The sequence below is a fragment of the Artibeus jamaicensis genome, unplaced genomic scaffold, assembly GCF_021234435.1.
Source record: "Artibeus jamaicensis isolate MK-2021 breed Jamaican fruit bat unplaced genomic scaffold, CSHL_Jam_final scaffold_833, whole genome shotgun sequence".
Lineage (NCBI taxonomy): Eukaryota > Metazoa > Chordata > Mammalia > Chiroptera > Phyllostomidae > Artibeus > Artibeus jamaicensis.
Genome location: NW_026522056.1, coordinates 4444107 through 4467451, shown reverse-complemented (window position 1 = coordinate 4467451; position 23345 = coordinate 4444107). Strand labels below are relative to the sequence as shown.

Sequence of the window (23345 nt, the reverse complement as noted above, 5' to 3'; positions counted from 1 at the left end):
TTTTTTTTTTTTGTGAGTGGTACATACACATGAAATGTTTCTTTTACTGTCCAAACAGGACTCTGTCCGTTTATTGGTATTTGGGCCTTTATATCAGTAAGGTTGTTTCTTAGAAAGGACTCTTTTTTTCCTTTTTCAGTATTATTTCACATAAGTTTTGGGAGTACAGCATAGAGGGTACATAATTATGTAATTTACAGACTGATCCCCCTGATAATTCGAGTGCCCACCCTGGAAGGAACTCTTGAATCTTGTTGCTTTTGGTTCTCTTGACTTGCTGTGTTAACTTGTTCTGAAAATTACCGTGATTTTTTTTCACAGAATCAGTGTTAACCCTGAGATACTGCTCTTTTTTTAACTGCATTATATATGTGAAGAATGATAAGAAAGGAGAAAATCAATGGCATGGCTTTGAAAGTTTTCATCCCTTTCATCAGAAGAGATGAATTTTATAGATAAACATTTAAGTCTTCTGGGGAAGTGGTTCTTCATGCTATGGGGGTGGGGAGATGGAGTTTTGAAATTAAAAGACCATGAGAACGATGATTATTTTAAGGAAGTATTGACATTTCTTTGTTGTTGAGGAGGTTTTGCCAGTCGACTGGCTGGTTTTACTTTTTTGAGCATGAGAAAGACTCTTGATGGTGGATGGCTTTATGAAGTCATTTGAAAAACAAATGATGGCGTAACACACGATGAGTGTGTTTCATTCATGTGGGAAGTCAGCTGAGGGGAAAAATAATGTGGTCACTTGTTTGTTGATGAAAACGAGGCACACGGTTTTGATCTAAAGATTTCCAAATGAATCTAACTTATCTATCTAAGGCCCCACAGAAAACATTCAGTATCTTCTTCCAAGAATTTCAGAGATACCGTATGTTAGCTTTCCAGGTGGCCACTGTCCGGTTGCAAAAAGGGCAAAAGGCTCCTATTCACATTTTACTGATCCGCTGAAGGTCACTTTCAAGTCCTCAGAAAAGTGGCTGACATAGCTGCGGCCATCTTCCAGGGGCTCTGGCTGTGAGAGGTGAAGGAAACACGCTGCTCTGCGGCTTCTCTGCAGAATTTTTCAGTTATTGATCATTTTCACCTGGAGTTAATTTTTAAAAACTCCCATCTGTCTTAATCATTAACTTCAAATATGTTTGGCACCTCTTTAGTGCAGGTGCCACTTTGTCGCATCAATTAATGGAGAGGGCGGTGGCCGTGGACGGTGACCCTTCCTGGCTGTGCTTTCTGACTGCTCTCAATGGCCCCTCGTGCTTCCAGACTGTGTCAGTGATGATTCGCAAGTGCCTCCCACTCCCGATTTCTAAGACTTCCTGAATAACAGGTCTTTAGCTGGGCGGGGTGGAGGGGGCTCCACAAGGCAGAGGGTTTAGCAGGGGTGTTTCATGCATATCAGGGGCAGAGCTTCCTGAGTCAGACACATCTCAGGACCTGTCTGAATTGGTAGAACCCTCAGGGCTAGCCTGAGCCATTGCCTTTGACCTGTAGGGCCCTTCAATCAGGAAGCGGGTGGTACTGCTCATTTCTGTTTCTGTCCTCATTACCTCTTGCTCTCTGTTTATATCTGGATTTTGATTAGGGCTCTTTTTATATGTTAATGAAGAGCAAACTACTGAGACAGGACAGTTTATATCTCTTATCTGTGTAGGCGAGAAAATATTCTCCTTTATACGATTGGCTAGAAGGTCCTATCAAGTGTTGAGACACTCAAATTATATCCAACAGCAAAAATAGGTTTCAAAAAAATTGGCTTCCCATAATTAGGGTGATTAAAACAAATATTACTCATTGGAAAACAGCCAACACTTTTTTCTTACTTACCTTTTTAATGAGGCATAATTTATATAAATACACTAATCTTGAGTGTACAGCTCAATGAAGTTTTGCATGTGAATATGCCTGTCGTAATCACCACAGAAATCCAGGATTAGAACACATCTAGCTTCAAAGAAGGCTCTGTCCATTCCTCTCTCACACTTACGATCCCCTCCCAAAGATAACCCCTTTTCTGACCTCTAATCGAATTCAGCATCTCGGATTAGCTTTGCTTGGTTTTGAACTTCATAGAAATGACATCGTAAGACATGGACTCCTTTGTGTCTGGCTTCTTTCACTGTGTTTGAAAGGTTGGTCTCTGTTGCTGCATTTGGCAGAAGTTCGTTCTTCTTGCTGCCGTGTGCTATTCCATTGAATGAATATTCTCTCTATCCATTCTACTGTTGGTGGATGGTTTGTATTTTCTGGCTTTGGGTTGTTATGAATAAAGCTGCTCTGAATATCTTGTGCATGTTTTCTGCTAGATACATCTGTTCTTGATTTTCTGGATCATAGAGTAGACCTATGTTTATCTTTAGAACACACTAATAATTAATTTTCCAAATCAATCGTGTCAATTTAGGGTCCTGCCAGTGATTTATGCAAGTTCCAGTGGTGCCGCATCTTTGTCAATGCTTGGAATTGTCAACAACCGACCTTTAACATTGAAAACGCTAGCTGTAACTTTAATATATAAATTTTATATCCCCAGATCCCAGTTACTTTTAAATGAAATTTAAATTCATCAAGTGGTATCATTGAGTACCCACTGGGTTCAAAGGGCTTCCCTATGAAGGGAAGAACACAACACAAGCCCTGCTTTCCCGTTTTTTTTTGCCGTGTTCCACTAGGGGCGCTGCAGAGCACAGGCCATCAGCAGAGCAGGTTGGGATGCGTAGGATCCAGTGCCATGATCAACAGTCTCTCAAACACATCAATAGCAGGGTTGCTCCTGCAGCTCAGTGGTCGAGTACATTGTGCTTGTCTCCAGCATCTTTCCACTTCTCCCTGAGAAGTGACTAATGACCAATGTCATTAATTTTATGCTTTCCAGGGTACCTCACTGTGCCAGCCCTCTGCCTAATGGTAGCACGAGGTATTCCAGGTCTGTCCCTCAAAGTGCTCTGCTTTTTGCTTCTGTGTTGTCAGACTTGATTCCCCAAAATCTTGCTTCTGAGTAAGTTAAGTTTGGTATTAAAATTGGTTAGTGGACTCACTTATGTTACTTCCTCCAAGAAGTATTTTTCTTTTAAATATGGATTTTGGGAGACCTAGTGTTTTAGCTCAAAGGAATTAACCATTGATGCTTGGAATTTTTTTTTTTTTAATTTATTTATCTTTAGAGGGGAAGGGGGGAAGGAGAGAGGGAGAGAATATTGTTGTCGCGCTCGGGTGGCTCGGCACGGCCGACCCCAGGCTGCGGGAGAGCCATGCCGCCCCCACCAGCCACACCAGCCAGGCTTTGCTTGGAATTTTTATGTTTTTAAGCTAATGGAGAATTTTGAAGTCTACTTTATAAGTATCACATTCAGGGAAGCTGTTCATTCTACCTATATTCAAAGATAGATTTCATAAATGATGGCTAAAAAATAAGGCAGAAATTTCCAATAATTCCCATGCAAGGATGAATTGACCTGAATATATATCTGCTGTTTAGGGCCACTTATTCTAAATGGATTTGCTGAGAGGAATCTCAGATGTGTTGAAGCTTTTTATATATCCATAAAATGTCACTTTATATCTTATATTCCAACAAATTTTTCTTTACTTTATAGTAATTTTAAAATTAAAGGGCTTACAAAGTCTTCTTGTTTTTTTTTTTTTTTACAGCTACTATAATACTTAATGTGGAAATTCAGATGTTTCTTCAATGTTTAATTATAATACGGACTGATGATAAGAATTCCGGTCCCCCATCAGAACACACATTACACCTGCCTGACCAGAATTCTCACACAACACATCAAGATACTGCTATATTTCAAAAGCAGTGTTTGAGAGGATGTGCTAACGATTATATCCAGTTTATTTTTCTTTCACTGGTGGCAGCTAAAACCTATGCACACACCCAAGTTGCTTTTAGAAAACTCAGTAAAGTTGTATAATTTTCCTAATATAGGTTTTGCACATCTTTTGTTTAATTCATTTCTTGATACTTTATATTTTTGATGACATTGCCAATGGTATCTTTTAAAAATATTTATTTTCTAACTCTTTGTGCTGATATATTGAAATACAGTTGATAGCTAATAGCATTTGTCTTTTTCTGTCTGACTTATTTTACTCAGTACCGTACCCTCTAGATCCATTCATGTTGTTACAGCAAGATTTTATTTTTTTCATGGCTAAGTAACATTTCATTTTATATATATATACACATACATACATACATACATACCACTTCTTTGTCCATTCACCTATTGATGGCTATCTAGGTCTTAGGTTGCTTTGATATCTTGGCTATTGTAAATAATGCTGCAATAAACATGAATACATGTGTCTTTTGAAGGGAAAACTTTTTTATCATTTCACCAAAAAGCATGATGCCTGTTGTGGATTTTTTGTAAATAATCTTTATCAGATTAAAAAGTTGCCTCCTAGTCCCAAATGTTAAGGGATTTTATCCTGATTAGATGATAAACTATCACACTTTGCCTTTGTCTGTCTCACTGTCTCTTTAATGGGAAGATGGCCATATTGACTTACACTTCTTCAGATGTGGGTCTTCTAAGGTTGGTGGTTATTATCTGGGATGGGTTCCAAGCAGATCCTTTCACTCTCCTGGCTAATTGATGCTGGAAGAATTGATGTTTATAGTTGCCTAAGGCTTCTTTTTTTTTTGCTCTGGTAGAAATCTGGTTCTGAGCAGGACTGGCTCATTATCATCACAGTACATTTTGGGTTTTTGTTTTGTCATTTTTTTCTCCCATCAGGCCTAGGCTTGAGTCTTTTCAGTTAAAACAAGCTGTATCCCAACCTTACATTTTGCCATTAGCCCTGAAGGTGACCAGGTGTTTGCATCAGAGAAAACTCACCCCTGTTCCTGGAGGAAGCAAGCAGAGTAGGTTTGAGTTGGGAATCCTCATTCTCCCAGAGGCGGTACATTGCTGTGCAAAGAGCTCGGAGCCAGAACCAAGATACCCCATATCTTCCTGGCTCGCTCCTGGCAAGGGCCTTGCCCTTAGGAGCCTTTGTGTTCGTCCTCTTCCCTAGAGTGAGGGTTGGCATTAAACATTCCTCAAGGGCTGTTTTAGCAGAGTCTTCCAGGAGGAGCCGTCATCATCCTTTTTCACATGATCCCTACAATCCTGAAGGAGTCAAGAACTTTAATCTTATATTTTCAGATGGGAGCTGCATATGAGGGGAGAGAAAGAAATGCACTGTGGATGAGTCCGAGTGGCTTTGGTCCGAGTGACCAGCGGATGGGAGCTCCCTTACTGAGGTGGGGAAGCCCAAGGAGGGGCAGGTTGGCAAGGAAAAGCACGGGTTTGGCTGTGGACGTGTTAAGTGAGACAAATACTTCACCTGAAGTTAAAACAAGATCTTCTGCGTGCCCAGAACGCAGAAGGATCAAATCAGGATGGGGATGTTCCCAGCGGATGAAATGTGATCTGAAGTGTAGTGAGTAGGCTAGTAGAGTCACTCCTTTCGGGCTTGGAGTCAGGCGGGGTGGGGCCCCTGTGGAGAGCAGCGTGGCCAGCTAAGAGGCTGGGACGGTAGGTTGGAGGCAAGGAGGCCTAACAGTCCCCATGAGCCCTTGGGAGTTAATGTGTCTGAGGCTTAGAGGGGTCTGAGCAGGTTGTGGTTAGGAGGCTTGGTCCGGTGGCCCTGAAGGGCGGATCAGAGATATGAACAGAGGTAGGGAGATCACTTAGGAGGCCTCTGTAGGAAGTTGTGGGAGAGCCCATGAATGAGGACTTGATGTGGTCAGTGGCTGGGGGACAAGCCGAGAGCAGGTAGAATTAAGGGAGATGATGGAGACAGTTGGACCAGGCAGCTCTGGTGATGGATGTGGAGGGTGGGGGATGGGCTTTCACAGCCTGGGAGTAGGGAAAAGTGACTCCAGGTCATCTGTGACTTGCTTGTTGCTTCTGTATGCTGAACATGATATTTTTTTGTCATTACTGTATAAAAGGGAACTTCAAAATATTTTTTTCATGCATGTCAGCCTAAAGAATTTTTGTGAAGTGAGCGAAGCCACCTAATAAGAAAACATACTTTAAGTGACCAGGAATGGCCTTTTTAAAGTCGAACACAGCTCACAGGGCTCCCAGCTCCTAACTAGAAATCTGGGAAGACGGGGGCTGTGGCAGTGTGCAAATGGGGGCCCTAGCAGCGGCCCACCCCATGGCCCTCATGTGTCCTGGAGGCCTCAGCATGGTCCCCTGCGGGCAGGAGTTCAGGCCTTGGGTGGAGGAGGAGGAAAGACCAAGAGCCACTAGGCATCCAGTGTGAGAAATGGGGGCGACAGGGGCTCCTGCCGTGACAGCAGTGACTGCCCTGAACCCCTCTGGGCCCTGTATGGGCTCACATCTTCCAGACATCTTGCCTCCTGGGTCCCTGCTGGCTTCCCCTCCTGCTGCAGCCCCTGTTGCTTCCACTGGCCTTCCTCACCATGGGTTTACCGCTAGTAGAATTAGCTCCACAGCATGTACTTTTCGCTCTTGGACTTGTAACAGTTTCTAGTAGCATGGCAAATGGGGTCAATAGAGTTCTCTTTTGGGGGGTCCCTGCCCCTCCCCCCACTTCTCCCTTGGCCCTTGTGAAGGAAGACGAGGCTGGCACATGTGTCCTGGTCACCAGACCCCCGCACAGCGGAGGAAAGAGAACTCCAGCGTGCAAGCAGCACTTGGATGTGAAATTTTTGAGGGGTTCTCTGGCATCATGGAGGGCTTCCAACTGAAGGGCTCAGTGGGGCTGAGAGCGCCTAATAAATAGGGAACAGCCTCCACTCTTATGTTTAGTGTATTTCTTATCATTCTTCTATCTTATTGTACCTGTCTATGCTAGTGAACATTTATCCAATATAGCCCCAACTCATGCTCTCAAGTTTACATATTTCCTTTCAGTCATTTTCATCATAAAATATAATAGATGTACAAAAAAGTCCATAGACCAAAATGGTGTAGGTTAATAAATAATTAGAAAGCAACCACCTGTGTGACCCAGAGCACTGCTGGCCTGCCCTGGGCCTTCCACGGTCCTCGCCGAATGACTGCCTTTGACCCTCCCACTGGTAACCGCTCCTGTCATTTGTATGATTTTATATATATATAAAAGAAGTCTCATTATTCTTTAAATAGTATCATTTGGTTTTGCTTGTTTTGGGATTATATGGAAATGGAGTCAGATTATAATCTTTTATGTCTTCTTTGTTCCACATTAGTTTTGTAAGATGTATTTCTTTTGCTGTGTGTAGCTATAGTTTGTTAAATTTTGCTACCACATAGTATTTCCTTGAATGAAAACATGGCGTGTTTATCTACCTCTTAGACTTGTTAACATTTGGGACATTCAAATGATGCATCTATGACTATTTTTATGCCTGTGTTCCAGTGCATGCTAGTGTGAGTTTCTCCGTCAGCCTGGAAGGGGAATCGCTGGCTCATGGATGTGCCTCTCTCTATCTCTGCTGTACAGCAAGAGATCCTGGGACCCTGCCAACACTTAGTATTGTCATGTGGTTTGTTTGTTTGTTTGTTTTGTTAAGTGAGTGTGTGCATTCATAGCTCTTTGTGTTTTTTCTTTGCTTTTCTCTGTTTCCTAGTGAGGTTGATGACTTTTTTGTATGTTTAGGGTTGTGTGAATTTCCTCTTTTGTGAAATGGATCAGTTTTATGTTGTGTTGTCTGCCTCTTTTGAATTGTTTGCAGATTTCCTTATACATTCTGGATCCTGCTCTTCTGTTAGCTGTGCACATAGCTAATCTCCTCTCTCACTCTGTCCTGACTCTTTGTGTTTCTTGGCAAACAGAGAACTTTAAATTTGATAAAGTCATTTTCTTTCTGGGTTGTGCTTTTTGTGCCTTGTTTAAGTGATCCTTCTTTACCCCAAGCTCATGAAGTATTTTCTGTATTATATTCCATATTTAATGTATCTTCTGTATCAAATGTAATATATATTGATCAGCACGGAAGTTTTGACTTGCTCTGTTTCCGGTCGGAACATGTACTTGTGTTGACTGACTGGTCAGGCCTCTAGCTTACTGCTGACTATAAGTTCTGGTGGGGGGGCATTGTTGCTCCTTCTAACTGTAATGAGAAATTTCCTGCATTTAAGAATTACATATGAAAAAAAAGAATTACATATGATGTTTGCTATAGGAAAGAAAGAGGTGACCTATTTCTACCTTTCTAAGGGCTTTAAATCATGAATATTGCATTTCATTTTACATATTATATGTATTTATTGACATGATATGATTTTTCTACATTAGACTGTTAAAGTGAGAAATTAAATTCCTGACCTCAGAATGTCAAACAAACTTAGCTCCTGGGAAAAAAGTCAGCTTGATAGTTTATACCTGACTGGGTTCAGTTTGCTAAAATTTAAGTGGAGGGGAGTTGTATCTGTGTTCATGAGAGACATTAGTTTGTGATTTTTCTTTCTCATAACCATCTATTGTTAAAATAAGGCATTGACATATTTCTTTTCCTTCTGAAGTTCAAGGAATAAAAATTGAGGTTTCCTATGTGAAAGGCATAGTCGCATTGAAATAGAACTATTTATCCCAGCATGTAGCTGAGGGAGTATCAGATATTTGGAAATAGGCTTCCTTTGGAAAATTTCAAATCATGCTCAGAATGGTTCAGTTGGCTGGCTGATAATGAAAAAATTCCTTTATATAAATTGTTTCATGGGCTTATCCTTTGATAAATGTTTTTAAAAGATAATTAGAGTTAAAACTTGTTCATTATTCCATTTCAACTTCTAAATTAAATTCAGCATGGAAAGAATTTTTCTTATCTTGGCTAACTCGTGACACTAATAATTTGAGTATTGAGTCAGTACTTGAATAGTCCATATTCTAAAAATAGTTTTCATTTTTGGAAGGAAAAGACAAGTGTTGTAAGTTAAAAGAGTAAAATCTAGATAAAAGCCATATGATGTTAAATATATGACATAATTTTGAATGGTGTCGATTAACTTTCTGGATCATTTAAATTTCTTTTTCTGCATTAACATATTAGTTTACAAGTGTGTTCAGAAACTACCTGGAAACCCTGATGGTATAACTTGCTCAGCGATAGGGACCCTTGGATTCCTAATTCTTACAAAACAAAGTTCTGACCTAGTGTTGGGAAGAACAGAGAGCTAGGCCGCCAGCCTGAGAAAAGGGTTCCCGCCTCCCAGGAGTGGCTATAGAGTTGAGTGTATGTCTGTATAAAAAATGATACTAGCGACAATCGAAACAAATTGGATCTGTTAAAGAACCACGAATCCGTAAAAAAGGAAAGTTGAAGTGTGCCAAGCCATAGTTTGGATGAACACTGGAGCTGTAATATAATTTATAACAAACCTGGTATATGGGGTGGGGCCACAGTAGGATTACAGTTGCTCTCATGGAAAACGATGCAACAGTTGCTACATGCTACGAGAATAAACGCTGTGTTGCACGTCCTCAGGACTGTACACCTGCTTTGCCCCGCCCCATTGACTGAGCACCTGCAGTGTCCGCTGATCTGTGGTGGTGATGAGCTGATGAGGGAATGGGGGAGTTTAGAATGCAAGGAGACATTAGCAAACATGCAGTCTAGTTTTCTTATATCAGAGATAAGACCAGTGATTTGCCTAAAATCTGACAGGTATGGATTTTTAGAGTTGAGACTAAATTTCTTTCTTTCTTTTTTCCTTTTTTCAATCCAGATTTACCAAGAACCTGTTATTGTGAGAAATTGTTCTACATAGTGGGGCTATAGGGCTGAACAAATGAAGTTTGTCCCTCGTGGGGTTTATATGCCAAAGTAGGAGGCAGACAGTAGTCAAAGAGCTATGTAATAAAATGACAGGCATTGAGAAAAGACAGGAAGAAAGATGAAGCAAGGGAAGGAACAGAGGTGACAGGGAATGCTGTTTTGGGTAGATGGTCAAAAAGTCTCACTGAAGCAAAGACTTTTGAGTGAAACCTGAGTGATAATCGTGAGAAAGAATGTTCTAGAAAAAGAGAACCAAAAGTGCAGATGCTTAGTGTGGTCCTAGAACAGCAAGGGGGTCAGTGTGGCTCAAGCAGGTAAGCCAGGGGGGCGAGTGGTGGGCCATGTTGGGGGGAGGAGGCCAGGTGCCAGGTCATCTAGGGACCTGGTAGCCATGGTAAGTACAGTGGACCCTTTAACTGCAGGGTTTGAGCCCTGGCAAGGGCACACACAAGAAGCAATCAGTGAATGCATAAATAAGTGGAACATCAAATAGATGACTCTCTGCCTATCTGTCTCTCTCAAATTAATTTAAAAATGGGTTGAACTGTGTGGGTCCATTTATATGAAGATTTTTCACTAAATATGTATAGTACTGCAAATATATTGTCTCTTTATGATTTTTTAAATATTATTTTTCTTGTAGCTTTATTGTAAGAATGCAGAACATAATTCATATAACATACAAAATATGTGTTGTTTGACTCCTATGGTGTTGGTAAGACTTCCAGTCAACAGTAGGCTATTTGGGGAGTCAGAAGTTATATGTGATTTTTCAACTGCTTGGAGGTTGGCCTCCCTTAACTCCCATGTTGTTCAAGAGTCAGGTGTACTTTGGGATTTATTCCTGGTGTCCAGGGAAGACATTGGAGAGTCTTGTGCAGGGGAACAGCACGATCTGACTTCAGTTTTGAAAGGTACACTCCGGCTGCTGTAGAATAGTCCACAGAGAGACAAGAATGGGAGAAACTCGGAGGTGGGAGTTTTATAGTGAGAGACCAAGAAGAGGGGGAATTAGGAGGAGGGAGTGAGACAGTCACAGGTTGATGACTTCTTGATACATCTTAAAGGTAGAGCAACAAGTTTTGTAGAAGAATTGAATGTGGTATATAAGCGATACCCAGGGCCTTCAACGGTTTTGCCTGTTCCCTTTCCCCTCACTGGGCCATGTTAGAGTGCTTTGCCTGGGTTTTAATTTTGCTCTTTTTCTCTGAAGCACATACAAGTTAAGGTTTAAGACTATTTGCTGGGCAGCTGATCTTCCTCATTTGCATATGGTATAATGTTTGGTAGCAGCATATCTGCCTACAGGTGTCACTGACTTTGTATCTGATTTACATAAATGTCTGCACCTGGTTCCATTTTAGTTTACATTTGGAAACCTAATAATATTCTACTTTAATCTCGGAATTGACCTAAAAATTGTAGAGTCTTTTTGAGGGTAGATTCCCTGCAAGATAGATGGTGCATTAATATGACTACTGTAGCTCTGTGTATTGGCACTAAAGAAATTATCCTGGGAAAAAAAAAGAGAGAATCTATTAGTTTGTGCCTGCTTGTAGCAGATAAGAGCTTGCATGCAGAACAGTCCTAATAACACAGACTTCCCGTAGTGCCAGCTCATTAAATGGCCTGGAGGACAGCAGTGTGGGAGAGCAGTCTCCTTTGCTGTGGTGCAGTGACACTGGACTTGACCCTGAATTGATGCCAAGGGCAGATCCATTGAATTTGTGAATACTGATTGTCATCTGTGCGCCCTGCCCCAAACAAAGGGAGCACAGGTTAAGTCAGGATTTCATCCACTAATAAAATGCTCCTTTTCATGTAGTTCGTTAATGCAGGATATTGCTCGTGCTTCCCATCACAACGTCCAGTGTTGTTGTTGTTCTAGTCTCTGAGGGAAAAACGCACACGTTCCTGATGGCTGTCTTAGAAATGGGGCTTCAGAGGCACAGTGGAGACGAGCATTTTACTTCTTCCGTTTTTGTGAGTCTCCCCCATAGCTGTTACCAAGGGGAGGAATGTGTGGTGTGGGTGTGTTTGCACCAAGCTGTGTTTTCAGCAGTTTACACACCAGGTTGAATGTTTACCACAAAGCAGGCATGCCATGTTTTTAGGCAGAGCCTATAAGGGTGACGACAAATTCCATTTTGTAAGAAAACACGAGTAGAAATGGATCTCTCAGTTCCCCTGGGGCCCAATCACCTGGACCATGCCAAGTGACGTCTGAAAGTGTGTGGTTTGGAGCAGTAAACGGCCCCTTAACTGCAGAGATGGGTTTGAATGCTTACAGATGTTTCCAGCTGGGCCAGTGTCGGGGACTTGCTTAGTTCCTTATTAGATACATGGGAATTATGCTGCAGTCTTCTGGACAGATTTCAAATACTTACTTAGGTCAGAGTTTTTATGGGAAGGATGTGAAAGCTTGAAAAGCTTGGGAGTTCGGACCGTTTCAAATGGGCCTCTCCAGTGCATCTGATAGCTCATCACCCTCCTTCTTCAAACTGCAGCCCTTTGGCTTCCGGAACCCCCAACGTTCCTGGTTCTCTTTGCAGGTTCTCCGTTTGACACTGACGTTCTCTAGGGTTTCATCCTTGGCCCCCTCCTTGAATCCCACCACATGTTCTTCCCGGAGAGTCTCCTCCACAGTCTCGGCTTTGATTAGCCTGCAGACAGATGAGTGTCAAACTGTTCCCTCTGGCCCAAACCTCTCCCTTACACTTTTGATCTGCACACCAAGTCTAGTGAGTCATTGCTTTCTGTGTGTGGCGCAGGTGCCCCAAACTCTGCTACAGCTTCGCAGCCAGGTTCTTCACCTTGCCCCACAGGCTGGCCTTCTGTCTGAACGCTGTCCTTGTTGGTGGCCCCACCATCTGTCCCTCAGCCATTCAGAACAATAGACCAATAACCAAGTTATCAAGACCTTTTATACTAAAGCTTCATTTAAATATTTTATCAAAGTAACTCATGCCCATGGTTACAAAGTCAAATAGTGCAGAATGGCTTAGAATAGAGAAACAACTGTTTCCTTGTCTCACCCCTCCCCACCCCCATTCCTTTTTGCCAAAAGGCCCACTTTTAACTGCTGGTTAAAACTCCTAAAACTCGCTTCTGACTCCTTCTTCTGGTAGTTACTGTTGTGGATCTAAGTTCTACACTCACACTGTTCTTCCCCCATTTGTGACTGTGGACGTGGCTGCAGGTGTCCTGCCGCACTCTTCTGCCTCACCTCCCCTCTCTGTCCGCACAGCTGTATCACAATTTTTAGCTTCTCTATTGAAGTAACTTAAGTAATGTAGTTATGCCTTATATCTTGCTTCATCACCTTTAGGTGGGGTCACTTGGTCCTCGACTTGGCGAGTGAGGACCTTGCACCTGCACCCTTCCCTTTAGCTCCTCTCTTTCCTTCTCGTTCCCCTCGTGTTGTGGGCACTGACTTTCCAGTTCTCAGAGTTGATCCTGTTTAGTTGATAAATTAGTAAATTGATTTCCTCAGATCTTAGAGACACTACCTCCTTTTGGTCTCCAGTGTTGCTGATAAGTCATATACTGATCTAATGTCAAGTGATCTGTACATTTTTTTTTAAAACTTCAAAATTTTTTTATTCCACTTTCGGGTTTTGAAATTTCTCCATTCATTTTTTTTAGCTGCTGTTCATTAAGTTTATTGTGTTTATCTGAAGAATCTCCATAGAAAATTGTGGTTTATTCGCTCTCAGCAGCCTGTTCCTGAGCTCTGAGGAAGTCTGCCGCCTTCTGAGCAACCTGATCTTTCTTCTGAGCAAGAGACACTTTGGGACGATTCCACCTCTTCTTTTTAATTTCTTTCTTAGGCTGCTTTTTATAGACTGGATTCTCTGGTATAGCAGCATGAGCCTTCTTATACATGTCCTCCATCATGTCTGGAGTTGCATTGTTCTTTATGTACTGAGAGAACTGTTTCTCGTAAGCATCTTCATCTTCTTCCATTAGGCAGCGCATATAATCTACCACATGCTGACCCATGATGTGCTTCCGATGTACTTCTGCATTGAATTCCTTGCTTTCTGGATCATAACCAGGGAATCGATTGGTACTGTGAAGGATAGACAAGCCTCCACTAACAGCTCCTTTCAGGGTCCCAGACACTTTATTTCCAGTAGTAGTTCTGGCAAGCCCTGCCTCCAAATAGCAGGTGAAAACACCCGGTTGACCATCAGTGCTTTCCACATTGTGTTCATCTCCAGTCACCTGCACTTGGCCTTCACAGATCCTGTCTGTGCCAAACCTGTTGAGAAGCTCTGGGCCAGTACAACGTGCTGCAGCATAATTTGTCGGGCCAACCTCCTGAAGTATGTTATGCTTCAGGAGTTCATGAACATAAGCTGCACAGACTATTGTAGGTCCTTCTACACGGGCATAAGCAGTCTGACAAATGACATCTCTGTTGGCTGCAAACCATCATCCTGTATCTGGGTGTGTTGTACTTATTTTTATCCTGGATTACCGAGCATTTCCAAGCATAGTAATCAGTTTTACCCTCTTGTCATCTTCTAAATTTCACTTGGAATCTCTTGAAGTAGGCCTCATTTTTGATAGCTTTCACAAACCCCATCCTGCGGATGAAAGACCCCCATCTGCAGCTGGCCACAGACCTGCAGGCCCAGCATGGCTCTGGTGTGGGCGGAAGCTCTCCATTCATTCTTTAATTGCTGCAAAATATTCCATGACACGAATATATGAAAATTTGTGTAGCCAGTCTACTACTCATGGATATTTGTTTCCAGTTTTACACTAATATACTCATAAATAATACTGCTGTTTCCAGTTTTACATTATTATAAATAATGCTGTTATCCTAGTAAATGTGTACTCATAGTTCTGCTAAATATATATTGAGGAGTGGAATTGCTTATCATAAAACATACATTTCTTCAAATTTACTGCATACTGCCAGTTTTCTGTAGGGGTTACACCAATTTATGCATCATATTGCCAGGTTTAAAAAATTGTTATTCTGGTGGCCATAGAGTGGCATCTTGTTGTTGTTTTCCTTTACATTTTGGCTGATGACTGATGAAGTTGAACTCATTTTTACATGTCAGTTGGACATTTGGATTTCTTCTTTACTGTTGGGTTATTTCTTCATTTCTAGGAGTTTTTTAAAAATGTGGTTTGGATTTCAATCGTCTATCAGTTACGTGCGTTACAAACATCGTTTTCCACTCTGTGGCTTGCCTTTCTACTTCCTTTTGGATTTCTTTTAATAAACAGATTTTTAAAATTTTTATTGTGGTCCAATTGACCAGTATTTGTGGTTAGCACTTCTTCTTTCTTATTTAATAAATCTTTTCCTAATCAGGGGTCACAAAGGTATTTATTTGAATTTTTTTCCCCCAAAGCTCTGTTTTGTCTCTCACATTTGGGTCTTCAGCCGACCTGGAGTGGTTTTCGTGTGTGGTATGAGGTCAGGCTTTCTTTACGAAAAGCAGAGGCAGCAGACCTGTGTTTCTTTAACAGCAACATAAACATCAAGAACATGATGAAGGCGGGACCCCGTGCGTTTGAGCCTTTGCATGTCTTCAAGGTGTGTCTTCCATCTGTCCCCAGCACATTCTCTGCTGCCTCTGTCCCTCCTAGTGGCCCCTTATCAGCTGTCATCCTGCTCTTAGTCAGCAAATTCTTGACGGTGAATGGAAGGGAAAAATATGTTACCTTCTGGTCTTACAAACATTCTATTTAGCTCTAGTTTGACGTTATGTGCAGGAGTTGTTCTATACCAGGAAACGAATACTTTTTGAAAGTGCAGCTGATTATAAAGCAAGATCTAAAACTTGAGCAATGACTATTTTTGTTTCAACATTGAAGTGCTACCCACATTTTGAGTGTAGTCATGCTCTTAACATGTAGATCTTTAATTTCACTAAAAAATTAATTGGAACTTGTAAGTGTGAATATTAAAATTAAACCAAACTTATTTTAGAAATACTCTAAAAGAACACACAAAAAGAAAGAGTAGTTTAAAAGCCTAGAAAAGAATGTTTCTGTTTGAAAAAATAAAGAAGGAAGGGGGGAGAAAGAAAGAGAAAGAAACAAGCTTGGAATAGCAGTGATTATTTTCTGCATTATAGGCCTATTGGAAAGAAAAAAAATGCACCTGGAAGGAATTTAAAAGTCATCTAGTGCAGGATTTTACCTCTAAGAAGGGAACTATTCTCACTTTTAATATAATTGCAGAAAAGAAAATTCTACACTCCTTCCTAGCAATATTTAATATACTTCACTGTCATGATTTTCCTTATGCTACGTCTTAAATCCATTTTCTTATTCTATTTGAAATGGAAACAGAGAGATCAGGCCAACCATCTGTGTCTAATAATAATTCTTCATTTACTTGATGGTCATTACTAAATTCCTCAGGCCTCTCTTCACAGTATAATCTATTATGTTTGTTCAGTACTTTCTTTTAAGCCAGTTTCCAAATCATCTATTTAATGTTTTTTCATTCCATCTGAATTCTTCCTGTGTCATTTGTAAATTATGATTTATAGGCCCAAAAACTGAACATAATACTTTTGCCAAGGTATGACCAGATGCTAGTTAATCAGTAGGGATGATATTCTAGAGAGTTCTCTAAGATTTTTCATCTAATTTTTTTTCATGATAAGAGATTTTTTGATGTATGGCTGTGCATGGAAGTTCGAACACACTTGTTTATCTCTGCTTTCTGAGACTACCCGGAATGGCAGGTACCAAATAAGAAGGTGCACGTCCATGTGGACGAGGGACATGGGAGATGAGGCGGGAGACTGAAAGCCTAATGTCCACAGAGAGGGCAGTCAGCCTGAAGAGCGGCATTTGTGGTCAGGACACGAAGTCCCTGCACTTGGAACCACATTACCTGTGCTTGACAACAGGTGTAAAGGGTGCAGTTGAAAACAGGTGATGCTAGTTAGACTGCTCCTACTCCAGGCGACTGGACAGATACCCCCGGTAGATACATTTTCTGGAGAAATTCGATCAGAGAGGCTTTGGACTTGGAAACACATACAGATGAAAGTATGGGTAAGACACCTTTTGGGCGTCCAGAACTCTGACAGTCAGGTTTATATTCCTTTGTCCCTGGATCAGAGGATTAGAAGATTCTTGTCTGGGAAACTGACTGGTGAGGGAGGAAAGACATTCCCATAAAGTGGCTGGGTCTCCTGCCCATTCATACTGCGCAGGTTCAGCGGTTTAGGTCTCACAGGGTACTGCCAAGGATCACCACATTTTTGAGGGTCATGAATGAGTGGGATCAAAACAAATCATCAGGACAGAAGGCTCAGAAGAAACAGAGGGAAAAGCGGGGAGGACAAAATTTCCCCAAATTATAACTGACCATCTTTGGGAGATTAGAGAAGAGATTTCATGTACAAAACAGGGCTTGGAAGTTAAAAATTTAATAGCAGAAGTTAAAAATTCAGCAAAGAATTGCAGTGTTGATGGCACTGTTCTGAAAATAGAATGAAAAGACAGAAACAGCGAACATGAAAGAAGAAATAAGCTCTGTTTAGGAAGTTCAAAATCTGACTAAGAAGAGTTTTAGAAAGAAAATAAAGAAAATGCAGAGGGGAGAAAATGATAGAAGAACGATATAGAATAGTTTTCCAAAAATGAAGGACATCAGTTTCCGTATGGAAAGGGTGCATTGAGTTCCCAGCACAATGAATGAAAAAAGAGGTCAGTTCCAAGACACATCTGATAAAGTCTGTGAATAAAATAAAATTTTCCTAAAAGTTTTCACAGACAAAAAAGTAGGTCACATACGACAACTCAGGAAGCAGGCCGGTGTCTGACTTCTCAACGGTAACAGTGAAATTTAGAAGAAGTGGAGCTTATACCTTCCAAATCTGGGGGAAAATAATTTCCAATTTGGAATCTTGTACCTGGCCAAACTGTCAATCAAGAGCAAGGGCAGAATAATATTATTTTCAGACAGGCATGAAAAGTCTCAAAAATTGGCCTCCCATGCACTCTTTCTTGGATAGTTAGTTCTTGGAGGAGGTACTCCAGGAAGGTGAGAAAATAAGCCACAAATGATGCCGTGAGTAGGGCAGAGTGAAGGGGGATCCCTGATGGGAAGTCAAGAGAAGTTCCGGGCGACACCTGGATATCACCTGTGTCGGGACTGGAGCACAACCTTTCCAGCTGAGGCTGGAGAAGATGGAGGCCAGGAAATAAGGAAACAAACAACAAATCAGAAAGACCATCTAATGTGTTTCTCTTTGATGAGTTTTTTAGTCCTGTGCTAGAGTGTGGGGAAAATTAGTGTTAGATGCAGAAGAAAAAAATCAAGCAAATGAAAAATCGAGGTCATTACATTAGGAAAGACAAATGATTGTATAAGAAAAGAAATATAATTATAGTGCACTGTGGGGCTCAGTTATGAATAATCTTTAAACACAGTAATGTAATGCAAATTTTAAGTATCACTGTAACCAAAATTGTGATGTAGTTAAATTGAGAGGGTTTTTGGGTGGAGTGTGGGGAAGCAAGTGTGGAAGGAAGCTAAGTTCTCATCCTCCACAGCAGGAAGCCAATAGACACTAGAAACTGATAAGAAAAAACAATTTAAGAGTATTTGTTAAAATATGAATTAAATACGAAAAGAAAAAGCTTAAAGAATTGAAAGCGATTGCCTTTGGTTACTAGGTCTCAAGAATATAGAAATTGGGTTAAAATAATAAAAAACAGATTTTTTACTCTACTGAATTTATCTATAGACATCTACTTGTGTCACTGAATTACATATGTAAAACATTTTGAGGTGTTCCTTGTAAAAACTATTTTTCTCTTCCGATAAATGAAAAGTACTATAGTAATTTGATTCAGTACTGCGGCAACTACGTGTCCTGAGTTTTTCTGGGTCATTCGGATTTCAGACTTTATCACGTCCATAACTATACTTGCAATTTACAAACTGTGTGCCTTGCTTGTTTGCTTCGTGTGTGTGTGTGTGTGTGTGTGGTGCATTTTGTGGTTGTAGAAAAATGGGGTTGCCAGAGCTGGTCCCCATCAGCTCCGCTCAGAATCTCGCATCCTTGGCTGCCTGGAGACCTTGGAGGAACAGCATATTGTGGTTTTGTCTGGTAATTTGACTCATTTAGTTCTTCAGTTTTTTTTTTTCATTTTTATTTTTTACTACCTAATACACTAATTTCATTCACCCGGAAATGTTTACTGACGGCCTGTTATCTTTGAAGCCTGTGCTGGGCGTCAGCGAAGTCCTTGCGGTCAGCAACCGGCCGTCTACCAACTCATCTGACAAAGTCGGTGATGGCATTTTATACTTTCTCAGCACTAGTTATTATTTTTTAAAAAATAGTCATAGGCAAAGGGTTGCTTTTGCAGGATACGTCTGTGAGAAAATTCTCAAAATCTCATTTTCCACAAAAGCCTTACCTGTGAGTTTAAATTTTCAGTTAAGTGTTAATTGTCCTATAGAACAATCTTTACTGGCGATTTTGTTCATTTCCTGCACTCCTGCTCCAGTGGAGGAGGTGCCAAGTATGGTGGCCATTTCCCTGCTGTGAATCGGCTTCTCTGCACAGGCGACACTCAGCCTTGATCTTCGGTCAAGTCCAGAAATTTGACTTCAGTAGGTTCATTGGAAAACTGTGTCTCCGGCCTCAGGAATGATAGGGCAGCAGCCTTGCTGGGCTTCAGTCCCATCCCTGGGAATCGCTGGGCAGCTGTGGTTCCCCCTTATCCTGGGAGCGAAGTTGTTGAAAATAGAAAGCTCCTGAAAGAATGGGCTGGCTTCTCTCAGGGCTTCCACTGTTTGTATCTGAAAGCTTCTCGTTTTGAAAGGAAAAAGGCCTTACGTCTCTTCTACAAACTGTAGTTTGTTTGTTGTCTCCTCAGAGGGCTTTTCTTGTTTCTTAGATACACAGTCTCCATTTGGAGCACAAGGTTGTGTCCACGGTTTTCCAGCCAGTGCGCGGAGACCAGACCTGCTGTATGAGTCAGAACTCTGTGCAGGACTGGTCTGGACTTATAGCTGACAGGGGCTTATTAACCTGCCTCTGGTTTTCTCCCTGCATAATCATGGGGACATATCCATATTCTCTGGAAATATATTGAAATATTTGGATAAGCCAAGTTTAGACCCTCTCTAGGATTTGCAACATCAGAGTGGTTAGAACAAAATCATTTAAGCAGGTGCCTATTTATTTGGGGGTCAGCTTTGGTTTAGTTTTATTTCAAAAACAGTAAAAATCAGAGTTTTCTTTTTTCAGAAGTATCAGGACCTCTGTAGTTCTTTTCTTCACCATTGGAGAAAAAAAGTAAAGTTTTGTATTCTTATTTTAATTATGTTTATCATGTCCAGTATTTCAGTAATAAAAGTTGGTGATAATTTGCATCCTGTGTCTTTTAATTGTATATTGAAAAACCGGTGGAGACGAGTCCTATTAAATTATAATTGTCTGAAGATGGAGTTGGGGAAATAAAACCTTCATCTCCACGGTGGTAGCTCACGTCCCAGCTGCCTGCTCTGGGTTACATCATTGCCTCTGGCCAGGAGCAGATTTATTATTAGGGCTCTGTCTGAATCCACAGCATGTGCTTATATGTCCTTGTGGTCATGTATGTCCTTGTGGCCACCAAGCTACTCTCTTTCTGTAAACTAAATAGCAGCAAACAACCTGTAAAAAGTTAAACATGTCTCCTTAATAGAAACCCTTTACATTAGCAGCACCAGGTTACAATGCAGGCTAGATTTAATGATGGCAACGTTTCCCCATTCGAAACATTAACAAACAAAATATTTAGCCAGGAAGAGCTCGTGTTTTGTTTAAAGCCTTGTTTTGAGGGTCCCCAAACCATCCACACATTTAGTGATTTACTGGAAGGACGTACAGGGTCAGCACAGAGTTGGACTGTGGCTAAGATGGGTCGCAGTGACAGCAGGGACACACAGCCAGTGTAAGGGGAAACGACACAGGTGGTGTCTGGAGGAATGCACGTGCAGTCTGACCACGCAGGCCGTCTCTGTGAAGGTCCCAGAGTGTGCCCTCCCTAATAACGAAAAACGCATCCCACTCCCTCCGGTGTATCTGCTCAGGGAAGCCCATTTGAGACTGAGTTGGGGGCTTTTATTGGGGTCGTGTAGGCAATTTTCGGCCTAACGACCCCTACCGAAATTCCCAGAGTGAAAAGCAGGTGTTCACTGTAAATCGTACTGTATTTATGCACACAGCCTGGGCACAGCGGAACGCCCGGGTCAGGTGCGGGGCTCCTCGTGTGGGCGCAGGGCAGCTTCTGTGAGCTGCGGTCCCAGGTGCCGGTCAGGGGCCAGGCTCGCCAGCAGCCCTGGCCTGCTGTGTTAGTGCTTTCCCTGTGCAGGCCTGTGTTTCACTTTTGGTGAAACAGTTTATGAAACACTGCGAATTAAGTGATAGCGATGGGGAAGGCAACATGGTTGCCTCTCTGAGCTGCCAGCAAGATCAGACTTTGCATTTGATAAAGGTATCTGGAGCCGAAGATGAGAAAATGTGAGAATCTTTGTATCATGTACTTCTATTTTTAGAAGTCTCGAGAGCCTAGTATTTTAAAATCGCAATTCACTCCTAATCTGGGTTACAATTCGCATGTGCTTCTCAGCTTCCTGGGCTCAGGCGTCATACGGTTCAAATCGATTTTCTTGCCAGTAGCTTTTCTTGGACCCCGCTCTCTGCTCACTGCTAAACAATTACACCAGTGGGTGAATGTTCTAGGAATAGCTCTTACCTCTTTGATTTCATTATTGAAGTATGAAAACTAAATTGGATTTATCAGGAAACAGAATTGGAATCGAGGGAAGGGCTTCTTCATAAAGTGCTTACGATGTTATTTTTATAAAATGAACCCAGTACTTTTAGAGCCATTTAGGCAATAAAAACAATTAAGAAATTGTTTTCTTCTTTTTTTGGTTTTGTTTTGAATAACAACTACTCTAAAGAAGTTGCATGATGTGAGAGGTTTTAGGTAAGTAAATAAATGGAAATGACTAGTGGAAGAGGCTGCCTGTTTGTCTTTATACTGAGGACAGAACGGTGTTTCACTCCTCAGCGCGGATTCCTGAAACTGCCCCGCACAGATCAATCATCATCTCCCGTCTGTGCAACACCCTAAGGGTTTCAGAAGTCGTCGGCATCCAGAACCCCAGGAGGGGGAAAAGCAGGAAGGCGGAAAGCACTTGGGAAAAGGAGGAACACAAGTTCAGAGATCTGGGACGTGGGGGACTGTCATAAGGAACCGTACCGCTGAGCCTGTTGTTTAAAACATTTAATGATCCCTTTGACACTAACACAGTCTCAGTCTTCTGTGAAATGAACATTCCTCCCTTCTTGTTACAGTTTCAGTGGCACAGCTCCGGTTTGACTGACAGTGTTTTCTTTGCAGGGAATTTAAATGGCTTTCCTTGGGGTTTACCTAACAGAGTTCAGTGAACAATGAAACTGCGTGTGTGCTTTCTTGCGCTTTCTCTCTTCTTTCCTGGGTACATTCAGAGAAGGATGCCTTTTCATTTAAGTACTTTTATTTTCATCAAACACTAGACAGTTCTTTTGGATAGGAAATGTTTTCCACAATTAGGTCTACCCAGGCCAAAGTTTCCTCTCCTTTTTTGTAAACATGCCTTGTCCCGGTTCCAGAATTTGTTGATAACTGAAGACCTTTTCTGGCCAATGCTGCGAGATCCACTGAGACCTGCCAAGAGCAATGTTTGACACAAGCCTAGAGGGACTTCACTTAAAAGTGGTCCTTTCTTCTTCCATTCCAGACGCTCATTTTAAGGAATGGGAAAATGGAAACATGTAAGAATTATATTCATTTCCTACTACAAAATGCAATTTTATGAAAATAAATATTGAAAACCTTTGAAGGCCAAACTAACAACAGTAAAGATTCTTTACTCAGGCAGAGGTGGTGGAGGGAGAGGATAGACTTTCCAGGCAAAGGGAATTAGGATGAACAAAGCTCTACAGGTGAGGAGACTGTGAAACAGTCAGTGTGGCTGGAACACGGAATCTCAGCAGTGAGGGCTGAGAGGTAAGTGGGGATCAGATCACAAAGTTTGGAGATGATCATTGTGTTGTTTTTTCTTCCAGTATCTTATGCATCACAGTCTTTCCATAGTTATAAGCACAGGACAAACATTTACTCACTTCAAGAGACTTCTAAGCATTGATTGACTCTGTGCCAGAAACTTGAACTCAGATTGAGTCATTTTTGTATCTGTGTAGTGAGCCAGTGTGGTGGGAACCCAGAGAGCAAGCGGAGAGGGAGGGGTGGTAGACCTACGTTAAAATCCTGGTCCTGGCGACATGATAGCATCACTGTGCTGTCCATGTGATGGACACAGCCCTTTTAACAGTCATTTTTAGCACCGATATAATAACCTGACAGATGGAAGGACCATAATTAACTGAAAAGGGCCTGATTTTCTGGCTGCATGTGTAGGTTGTTAAACTATTTTGGTAGCAAGGAACAAACTCCCAAATAATGCACGAAGCTGAGAAATTGTCAAGAAACACACGAGGGAGGCAGGAATCTCATAGGAACCAGGAATGTTCATTTTTCAGGATCTGGGATAATTATAGTTGGC

At 41.6% G+C, this 23345-nt stretch overlaps 1 protein-coding gene and 1 pseudogene across 8 annotated transcripts in view; one reads left to right on the top strand and one right to left on the bottom strand.

Annotated features, from left to right (window-relative positions):
* CSGALNACT1 (chondroitin sulfate N-acetylgalactosaminyltransferase 1) overlaps positions 1 to 23345 on the top strand; it is a 305921-nt gene that overhangs the window by 174781 nt on the left and 107795 nt on the right. The window lies entirely within an intron of this gene.
* On the bottom strand, positions 13442 to 14330 carry LOC119060875 (60S ribosomal protein L5-like; annotated as a pseudogene).